This window comes from Gavialis gangeticus, unplaced genomic scaffold (assembly GCF_001723915.1).
Source record: "Gavialis gangeticus isolate Ggan-Ray unplaced genomic scaffold, GavGan_comp1, whole genome shotgun sequence".
Lineage (NCBI taxonomy): Eukaryota > Metazoa > Chordata > Crocodylia > Gavialidae > Gavialis > Gavialis gangeticus.
Genome location: NW_017729032.1, coordinates 206156952 through 206166946, shown reverse-complemented (window position 1 = coordinate 206166946; position 9995 = coordinate 206156952). Strand labels below are relative to the sequence as shown.

Genomic DNA, 9995 nt, shown 5'->3' with positions numbered 1-9995 from the left:
TTCCCCCTTTAGACCATTGAGACAGAATCCAAAGGCCAGAGCAAGTCCAGACATTCAGTGCCTCAATGACTGCCGCTTCTGCCATAGAGCAACAGATAAACTACTACTGACTGCCTAATGCCTCAGCGAGGTCGTTTGTGATGTCCCTTTGCCTTTCTCCAACCAAAGGGTACCCACGAGGCAGTGGGGCGTAGAGTTTTGAGGCACCCTATACTTGCCTTACTCTGGAGGTTGCAACATTGTGATATTTTATAGGAGCTGCTATAATATAATTCTCAGAGAACTGTGATAAGCAGTGTCCTCCAACTCTATATCAGAGTCTTGGATGTCACTGAGGGATATATAAGACCTTAAGTAATCCAATTTATTGTGCAGGAAACTAATTGGATCTTTCTCATATGTTTAGATCAGGAATTAGGCCGCTGTATATACATGAGAAACTTCTACTGATTTGTTCATCATGCATGCAATTTTGTTTCCCACAATATTTCTGTTTTTGAAAAAAGCCCTAATATGGATGCATATGCATTGACAGAAAAGTACTTTTCCTGATACTGGTTCCCAAAATGAAATAAGGTATTAGCTTTACTGGCACTTACGTGTTAAGCTGCCTCTCCCCCAGAAGGGTTTGCCAGTATGGCTTTGTGGGTAAAACTTTTTCTAGTAAAGAGTAGGTTTGAGTAAACGACCCTTCCTGAAGTTGTGGCTGGGTGTAGAAGCCTTACGACCTTACAGGCACAGTCCTTCAAGCCTTAGAAAGCTGGTGGGATAACTGAAGGTAGCAAGGACTCTGCCAGGTTGTTCTCCTAAGCCCTTAGATATCATCTGGTCAAGCACTAACTTTTTAAAAAATGATGTGAGTGGTAAGTTTAATAGAGAAAGCAGGAGACCTGTCAATCCCATGTTTTTCCCAAGTACTTCTGTTGTGAGTATTTTGATGTCAAGATATTAAAACTTTTAGAAAATGGCCAGCCATTATCCTCTTGTGCTGTAAGACCCATGGTTCTTGTAGCTGGTGAGAATTGCTATTTAAAGATAGCTAAGAGACGCTTGTAAAAGGCTAATATCATTCATGAGAAGGTAATATATTTTTATGTTTTGAAACTCTACCTCTCCAGGAAGGGGATTTTTCTTCCAATTTTTGGTTATGTAGTGCTCCTGAAGAACACAGCACTGACAAGAAGGGTGAATGCAGCTTTGATTTACATGTGGATCAAATACAGCATTGGTAGCAGCAGCGAAAGCTTTTCACGACAGTTCTGAACCAGAGCAGCCACCTTTTAAGAGTGGGATGGTAGCTCGGTGCCCCTCTATTCCAGTGATTTTCAACCTATATTCATTTGTGGACCCCTAAAGAATTTTGAATGGCAGTGTGGACCCATCTGGAAATTTTGAATAAAGGAGCAAACCCCCTTGAATTGTTAGTGTGGGTGTTCACATACTTTTACCACACTCTAACAGACCACACTCCAGCAGGCTTGGTTAATCAAGTCTGCTCCAACGTGGTGTAATTACAGCAGGTTGGAGCAGCCTTGCTGCATGTGTACAGGTGCCCTAACTCTGGATGTCCTAAAACCAGTGGGCAAAATTCTAATTTAATTTGTATATACTTGTACTGGTGATAAAAGACTTATCATGTATTGACCTCATTGGCTTCTTCTGGCTGACTATACATGTGTAAGAGAGCAGTAGATAGTTCAAAGACAGGAATTAGAACTGGGAAGCTATTCATCATGAATAACTAGTTCATAGCTTTGCCCTTTGTTTAGTTATAAAAGACTGATATTTTTCATAGATTGTTTATCATTTGAAATTATTACAAGTGCCTTATACATTATATATGTGAAATCTATGTGTATTTTTCTGTTTTTTAAAATAGCATATGTTGTTCTGTGTCTACTTCAAAGGTGCAGAAATGGGAGGGAAGGGGAAATTGTCACAGAATGCTATTTGCTTGGGGCCTACTGAACTGCAGAAGGCCTCCTCTCATGGGGCATGCCCTCTATGGCAGGATTCATAAATTCATAGATTTTAGGGGCTAGAAGGGACCTCGCATATCATCCAGCCCCCCTGCTCTAGGCAGGAAGACAACTGGGGTCAAGTGACTCCAGCAAGGTGCCTGTCCAGTCTCCTCTTGGAAGCCTCCAGGGTAGGTGACTGCACCATCTCTGGAGGGAGTTTATTCCATAGGCTGGACACCCTGACTGTGTGAAGGAGTTTTTCCTGATATTAAGCCTGAAGGGGCCTTCCAGGAGTTTATATCCATTGGTCCTGGTCTTCCCTGGGGGTGCCCTAGTGAACAGTTGTTCACCGAGCTCCTGATGTGCTCCCCTGATATAGTGGTAAACTGCTATCAAGTCCCCTCTTACCCTTCTCTTCTTTAGGCTAAAGAGACCCAGGTCCCCCAGCCTATCCTCATATGGCTTGTCTTGCAAGTCTCTGATTTATACAGGTGGCTCTTTTCTGAACCTCTCAAGTTTTTCCATGTCCTTACTGAAGTGTGGCACCCAGAACTGGATGCAGTACTCCAACTGTGGTCTCACCAGTGCTGAGTACAGTGGGAGTATCACTTCCTTAGTTTTACACAAGATGCATCCCTTTTAGAGGACATGCCTTCTATTTCAGGGCACATCAAGGGATCTTACATACAATGGTTCTACCTCAAGATTATCCCCCACCTTTATGAATAACTACTTAAACCCTTGCTTTGGGGCTATGCTTTGGGGATCACTAACAGTACTGTTTGGTTGTATTAACATTCCACTACTACTAAGATGGCTTAAGAACTCATGGAAGGGGAGTTTAAATGTTTAGGTTTAATTTTAAAAGCTCATTCTAGAAAAATGTCAGAGCTCTGCTGAAAATACAAAATACAAGAGGGCTTAGTGGAGGGGGCTGAAGCATGTGTTGACATGGGAAGTTTAGAGGAAGATTTGGGGTGGAGGTGGGTGTCACAGTCCTGTAGGTCATTGTAGGGATGGCTGTTCATGAGTGGGTTTTTATGTCAACCTTTTTAAGAACAGAAATAAATAAAATGAAATAACCTACATTAAAAACCTCTCCCCGACCATGCTGAGCTCTGCCTAACTTCTTTGATAAGAGTCTTTCTAGAGATAACAGGTTTTAGGGTTTCTTGGGCAGACAGTTGAGAGAGATGGCATATTCTGTGGGTGTGGGTCCCCATGTATGGCTGTTCTGGAAGCACTTGCTGTTTGGAAAGGTCAAGATAAAGATGAACAATAACCAGATTAAATAGCTAAATACAGCATGTATGTAGTTTTCAGGATTTAATCTATCTCGCTGTAGCAATAGCTGTACTTGCCTGATGGGCATATTTGTGCATCTCTGACAAAATCTGCCCATGCCTACAATTTAAGGATTGTGTTTGGGGGCTATAGCAAGGACCACTGGTTTGCAAACTATATTTTTCATATGTTCTATAAAAGAGACACAAAGGAAGTACTGAATCAAAACAAAAACAAGGATGAGGCAAAGGGAGGACTGAAACAACTTGAGGGCAGTCTGGCCTGAAGCTCCTTGCTTATGTAAGAACCCTGAAGTGGTTTTATAGCCAAGCTACTTACTGGTATCTTTTTCTCTTCATCATTATTGAAGTTTTACTGCAGGATCACACTGTTCAGACCAGGGGTGTCAAACTCATTCAGCCCTGCAGGCCAGATGAGTAGCATAAGGCTGGTCCAACCACAGGATCAGGCCTACAGACCTCCTCCTCCTCCCCAGCATACCTGATTCGGACGTCGCTCCAGCTGGAGGTATGGCACCCGCACTGTTTGCAGTGTAGACGCTGGAACAAATGCTGCATGCAGCAATGTCTGCGTAGGGTGGCTGCCCTGGCAGTTCCAGGACTGCGGTGCCTACTCCAGCCAGCCTGGGATGTGGCTGCCACTCTAGCCAGACTGTGCCATGTGCTGGGCCCATTCCAGGATCTATACCACACGTGGCATGGGTCCCAGATTGGTTGGAGCAGCCACCAGGTTAGGTATGCTGGGAGACAGGGAGAGGAGGAGGTCTGTGGACCCAATACGGCCCTTTATGATGGGCTTATGCCATGCCCATGTGGGTCTCATCAGACCCAGGGGCAGCACCAGGGACCGGAGAGGAGGGCTTTGGGCTGCATCCAGATCATGGGCAGAATGTTTGACACTGCTGGCTTCAACTGTCCATTGTTGGAATGCAAAATGTTAGACTAGTTTTGACTGTCTCTGACAGTGGCTTCAGGCCCAGTAATATAAATATGATTATCAATAGAAAAGAATATTACTTGAGGAAGAATATTACTGAATAACTCCCATCCCCCCACATTTTAATAATAGCTACATGGCAAAAATGTACGTGCCATGATGGTCCCCACTTTGTTAACTTGCCAAGATGGTAGAAACAGTGGGAATATTGCATCATTTTGAATTAAGAACATAGTATTTGCCTGACTCAATCTGACCATAGATCCAGATCCTGTGTACTCCAATCAGCAGCAGTGTGGAAAATGAGGAATTGCTGAACTAGAGTTATGTCCCTGTAAGTGGAGAAGGCAGCAAAGCTTGTTATATGACAGGGTGGCCAGAGTTACTCAACCTGGGAACCACATCTGATCCTCCACCGAAGTTCAAGAGTGGGGGGGGGGAGAGGGTGCTGAGTGACCCAGAGTGGAGGTGACACCCACCCCTCTGCAGCCTCCTGGCTGCAGCTTGGCCACTGTACCTGAGCCGGCAGTCCCAGAGGGAAAGGAGGGAGAAGGGCAGGCTTGGGGCACGCTCCCTGCAAGGAAAGTCAGAGCGGCAGGAGGTACCGGGCTGTGCTGTCCCCTGGAGCTGCCTCAGGGAAAGCAAGCGGGCCTTCAGCTGATTTCCGGAGAGCTCCAAGTACCATGCAGGCGAGCGGCATGCAGCTCCCAAGCCGCAGCTTGGCCACTTCTGTTATATGAGATGTGAGCTTATGAGGGACTATGAAGGAGTATCAGATACAACTCATGTTGTAAGCATGAAAGTACTCAATGCTCAAATGCTTTACCAAAAGAAGGTACCATCCCCTCTTTCTCTCTTTCTTTCTGACCCCTCCCCCCCTGCACATTGAGTGCAAAAATTGGACGAGCAATTTGAAGCAATTACTTCGTACACTTTCCTCTTCCTTTTTTCTTTGATTTGCTAGTATACAACAGTTATTTTACTAAAAATAACCTGCTTGCCTTGTCTCTCATTTCTGATTAAACATATCTCAAAAATTATTTACAATACTTACAGCTATAAACAGGAGATGTAATTCAAAAGAAACCACATTCAGCTCAGATTTAAAAACCATAGAAAGAGTTCACACCTGCCAGCTCACTCAGTTTTCCCAGCTGGACATTGACTATAGTATTTCTGTATCTGGTTCTCAAGTTTTAATAGAGTATAGCTTTTCACAAGAGCTGAGAATTTAGGAAATAATATTGTAGCAACAAATTTTGCTAACAGATTAGGAGAGGAGATGATAAACATAGAAAGTCAGAAACCTAGTTATCTTCCTTCTGAATTTAAAAACACCAAAAGTCAACTTTTCTCTTTAACTTCCTTGGGAAGTGACTTGTCACTTTGTGGAAGACAGTTAATTCCACAAGATATTTTCATTTTTGTGCCCAAGATAAGCTGTTTGTTCTGTTAGCTTTAAGGTGGCCTTTTCTTGGATGCTACTCTGCGATATAACTTTTAAGATATTGGCAGTTGGCAATGGGTTGGAAAAAAAAGGCTGATATAAGTGGGTTGGTGCGCCAGCTGCTTTGTGGGTTGTTTTTTCCCCTTTAAGAGTCCTTCCAAAACTCAGAACAATAGTCTGTGAGTAGATTTGGGTGCCTGCAGCTTCGCTGTCTAACTTTGGTCTTGGGAGCCCCTCAGCTAGTCCTCATAATATTAAACAATAATCCTTGGTGCAGACAAAGAGATATACAAGTAAAGCAGGGGTGTTGGTTGTAGCCATGTTGGTCTAAGGACATAGGCAGGCAAGGTTCTTTGGGTGAATCCAATATTTTTTATTAGACTGACTAAAATAGTTGGAAAAATTCTTTTTTGAAAGTTTTTGGGTACAAACACCCTTTGTCAGGCTGAGGAAGTGTTGTCTGTAGTTGGTCTGTGCTCATCCAGGATGGAATAGTATGAGTAAAGCAGACTTTTAGCCTTTTTGCAGGTGGCAGGAGAAGGCCCTTTAGCTCTGTCCCTTCCTAAATGCAAGCTCCCATAGCTTTTAGTTTGGTTCTGGCCAGCTTGACTTTTAACTGCCTGCTAATCAGTGGGCTCCTACTACACAGCTGTCCACCTCCCTTAAAGGGTCAGACTGTCCTGTTACAGGGAAGTATAAAATCCATAGCCTCTAGACCAGTTCTTATTAGTGCTGCATGGGGGAAAATGAGATATTCAGAGTTTAAAAAAAATCTATAGTCTGATATTGCAGAAATTGATTTAGGATGGAGAAAAAAGGCTGTGTTGCTAGGAGGGTGAGGCATATATTTTTTATTCATGTTATAAAGTAAGGAGGGTTGAAAATTGCTAAAAGTTCCTATGAGGGAAACTGTTTCCTCAGTATTTGCTGTACTTTGCCATTGTCAAAACATTTCATTGAGAGATTTAAAGGCAGGTTTGTCCCTTGTTGCTGTAACTCATCATCCTTGTCCTCTCCCCAGCGTAAACTGATCATCAGGGAATTTCAATGAAAAAACAATGCTATCAAAATAACTTTTCCCTGATAGTTTTAAACTGTATTGTCTAGCTTGCCTACAGTAAAGTACACCAGTGAGGCAGCGAGGGTTTGTTTTTAATTGCATTTATTTATTTATTAATTTTAGGGTGAGGTGTGCATGTGAGGAGGGAGGAAATATGGTACTAGTGGAAGATTCTATATCCAGCATTGCAGCAAGCCTTTATCGGGGAGAAGAAACAATAGGATTACTCAGATTTTATTTAGCAACCTATTCTTTAAGATAAAGTACAAGTAGCATAATTATGCTTTGCAAAGCACTGGGGCAAACACTCCCACAAAAGACTCAGGATAAAAGGAAAACTCTTTCATTACTGTCCAGTCTTTAGGACTTCAGTTGCATTTACTGCCCCTGCACTTTTGGGATGGACATTACACATAAAACCAGTTTAAGTGATCAGAAACTGGTTTAAACCTGTAACAGAATGGAAGCTCAGTGCACATAAACCAGTTTGAAAATGGTTCAGACCAGTTTGAGATAAATCTGGTTGAATGTATCAGATTTAACTGATTTGGGTCAAACTGGTTTATGCAATGTCTGTCCAAGACCCCTTCCTGGTTTAACTTAGTTTCATAGTTGGTAGGGTCGGAAGGGACCTGAGCAGATCGTCAAGTCCGACCCCCTGCCATGGCAGGAAAGAGTACTGGGGTCAAACGACCCCGGCAAGGTGATTGTTGAGCCTTGTCTTAAAGCCCCCCAGGGTAGGAGCCAGCACCACTTCGCTTGGAAGTTGGTTCCAGATCCTAGCCGCCCTGACAGTGAAGTAGCGCTTCATGATGTCTAATCTGAATTTACCCTCTGCCAGCTTGTGACTTAAACCAGAGTCCCCCAGCATCCCAGATGCTTTGCAGCCTTGGGTGGGGGCTCTCTGCTCCACAGCAGGGCTGGTCCTGCCCCTCTGCTCTTTGGCTGGAGCTCCCACAGAGATGGCAGGCACAGCAGCATCTGCCTGGCTTCCCTGTGCTGCCCCCCACCCCCACAACTCCCTGCTCAAGCAGGGATTCCTCCCTCCCCTCTCCCACAGCATGGATGTAGCCAGCATGTGCTATGCTAGCTAATGCTGAGAGGTGTTTGTGTAAGGCAGACAGGACAGTGTGTGCTCAGGGCTTTTTGGATCTAAAAGAAGAGCTTGAGCTAATGAGAGAAGCTTTTGTTTTGTTGCTGGGCTGATAAACACTGTGTTACTTCCTGTGTAACTCCCTGCTGTGTAAGTAAATGCTGTGTAACTCCCTGCTGGCTCCCTCGCTGGTCAGGAGTGGGGGGGGACCCCTCCCTAATCAGAGCGTCCTGCTGGGGGCCTGGCCACCCCGCCCCCCAGCTCAGCACTGTAGAAGGGAAGGGAGGGCTGCTCTAGCACCCCCCGGCTCCCAGCCTGAGCCACTGCAGGCATATGTCTGCATTTCTTCAGCCCAGAGGGGGTGTCTGTACTGTTACTAACCGGTTCAGCCTATCCAGGTTAGACTAACCTGCAAAGACTGAATCAATTTAGGCTCAGGCTTTTTGAATGTCTGTCCCTAGCCCAGGGGCATAGTGAACCCCAGCAGCGTGGTAGAGACTCTGAACAAAGTCTTGAAATCTTTCTTTCTGCCGGCAGCTGAACCACATTGGCCAAGACTCCCAGCAGCCATTCGGCTGGCATTAGCATTTGTCTATAATATTTCAGATTCTCATTGGACTGATAATTACTATGGTATTTGAGTTTTGGTGCAAAGCAGAGGAAGCATAAAACTTAACCTCTTTTTAGCAGGTAAAACTTTCTGGCAGATATTACTTTGCATTTCCACTTTCTAATAGCAGTTTGTGCATGCTTCTCATCTTAAACCGCATGGCCAAAGGGAGTCATATTGGATGTTGAAAAGTAATTATTACTGTATTAATACATATGTTAGACACACTCATCAGCAAAGCTGACTCCATATGCCTTTATGAAATACAGATAGAAACTCTAGAAGTGATTCTGCAGAGGAAGAAATGAGATTTTGTGTGTGTGTGTGTTTGTACTGTTTTTTGAAAGAGAGCAGATGAATGGACTGATTTTTGCCATAATCTTGGAAATGGAGATGTGCTTCTGAGCAGCAGTAATTAAACTAAACTAAACTAAATTTAGTAAACTAAATTTGAAGGATTTTCAGTGGAAAGCTGTGAATCCATTAGTTCATAGGGGATTAGTATCTGAATGCCACAGCTCAGCAGATAAGATGAAGATACAGTACATGTGAAGCAGATTGCAATATTTGGACTGTGACAGGCTACAGTATCCTAGAAACCTGATACTTTTAAAATTTACATTGTTCTTTAGACACATTCTAAGAATTATTGCTAGGAAAGAAAAGCACATAAAATAGAAAATATCATTTCATTTTGGAATTCAACCTTGTCTTATAGGAAATATCCAGGGATAAACAAGATGGTTATTCTTAAGGCTGTTAGTTCAGTTTCCTTTTATTTAGCGTAGAGTGATAGCACAGTAATACTCGCTATATGAAAGCATTCTAGTAGTAGCAGTCAGGTTGCCATGCTTGTCTGTGTTCTGTATTATGTTTTTAAAATGTCCATATGGGTAAAGAATTAAAACCATTTAGCTCATTTGTACAGTAAAACAGAAGACAAAATCTAGGGCTCTTAATTGGTAGGACCTGCAATAATTTGCATTTAATAGGAAAACCAGCATTCCTTATTAATAATGCTTCAGCATTCAAATTGATGTGATATAATATTTAAAATAATATAAGGAAAACATAAATGAAGATAGTTTCATAGTTTCTAGGGTTGGAAGGGACCTGAGTAGATCATCTAGTCCGACCCCCTGCCATGGCAGTAAAGAGTACTGGGGTCAAACGACCTCAGGAAGGTGTATATCTAGCCTCCTCTTAAAGACCCCCAGGGTAGGAGCCAGCACCACTTCTCTTGGAAGTTGGTTCCAGATCCTAGCCGCCCTGACTGTGAAGTAGCGCCTCCTGATATTTAGCCTAAATCTACCCTCTGCCAGCTTGTGACCGTTATTCCTGGTCACTCCTGGTAGTGCTCCCAGTGCCTGCTGGTCCCCTCTGACTATTTTGTAACAGGCCAGTAGATCCCCCCTCAGCCTTCTCTTGTGGAGGCTGAACAGATTCAGGTCCCTTAGCCTCTCCTCATAAGGCCTGCCCTGCTTCCCCCGATCATGCGAGTGGCCCTCCTCTGGACCCTCTCCATGTTGTCCACATCCCTCTTGAAGTGCGGCGCCCAGAACTGGACGCAGTACTCCAGCTGC

The 9995-nt window shown here is 43.7% G+C and overlaps 1 protein-coding gene across 2 annotated transcripts in view; it reads left to right on the top strand.

Annotated features, from left to right (window-relative positions):
* AGPAT3 (1-acylglycerol-3-phosphate O-acyltransferase 3) overlaps window positions 1–9995 on the top strand; it is a 187358-nt gene that overhangs the window by 134211 nt on the left and 43152 nt on the right. The window contains exon 1 of one of the 2 annotated variants that reach the window (XM_019524623.1): window positions 3435–3545. The exons of the other annotated variant lie outside the window; for it this stretch is intronic. The gene's annotated coding sequence lies outside the window, so the exon portion shown is untranslated. Of the gene's footprint in view, window positions 1–3434; window positions 3546–9995 lie in introns of those variants that run through there. 2 annotated transcript variants of the gene reach the window in all.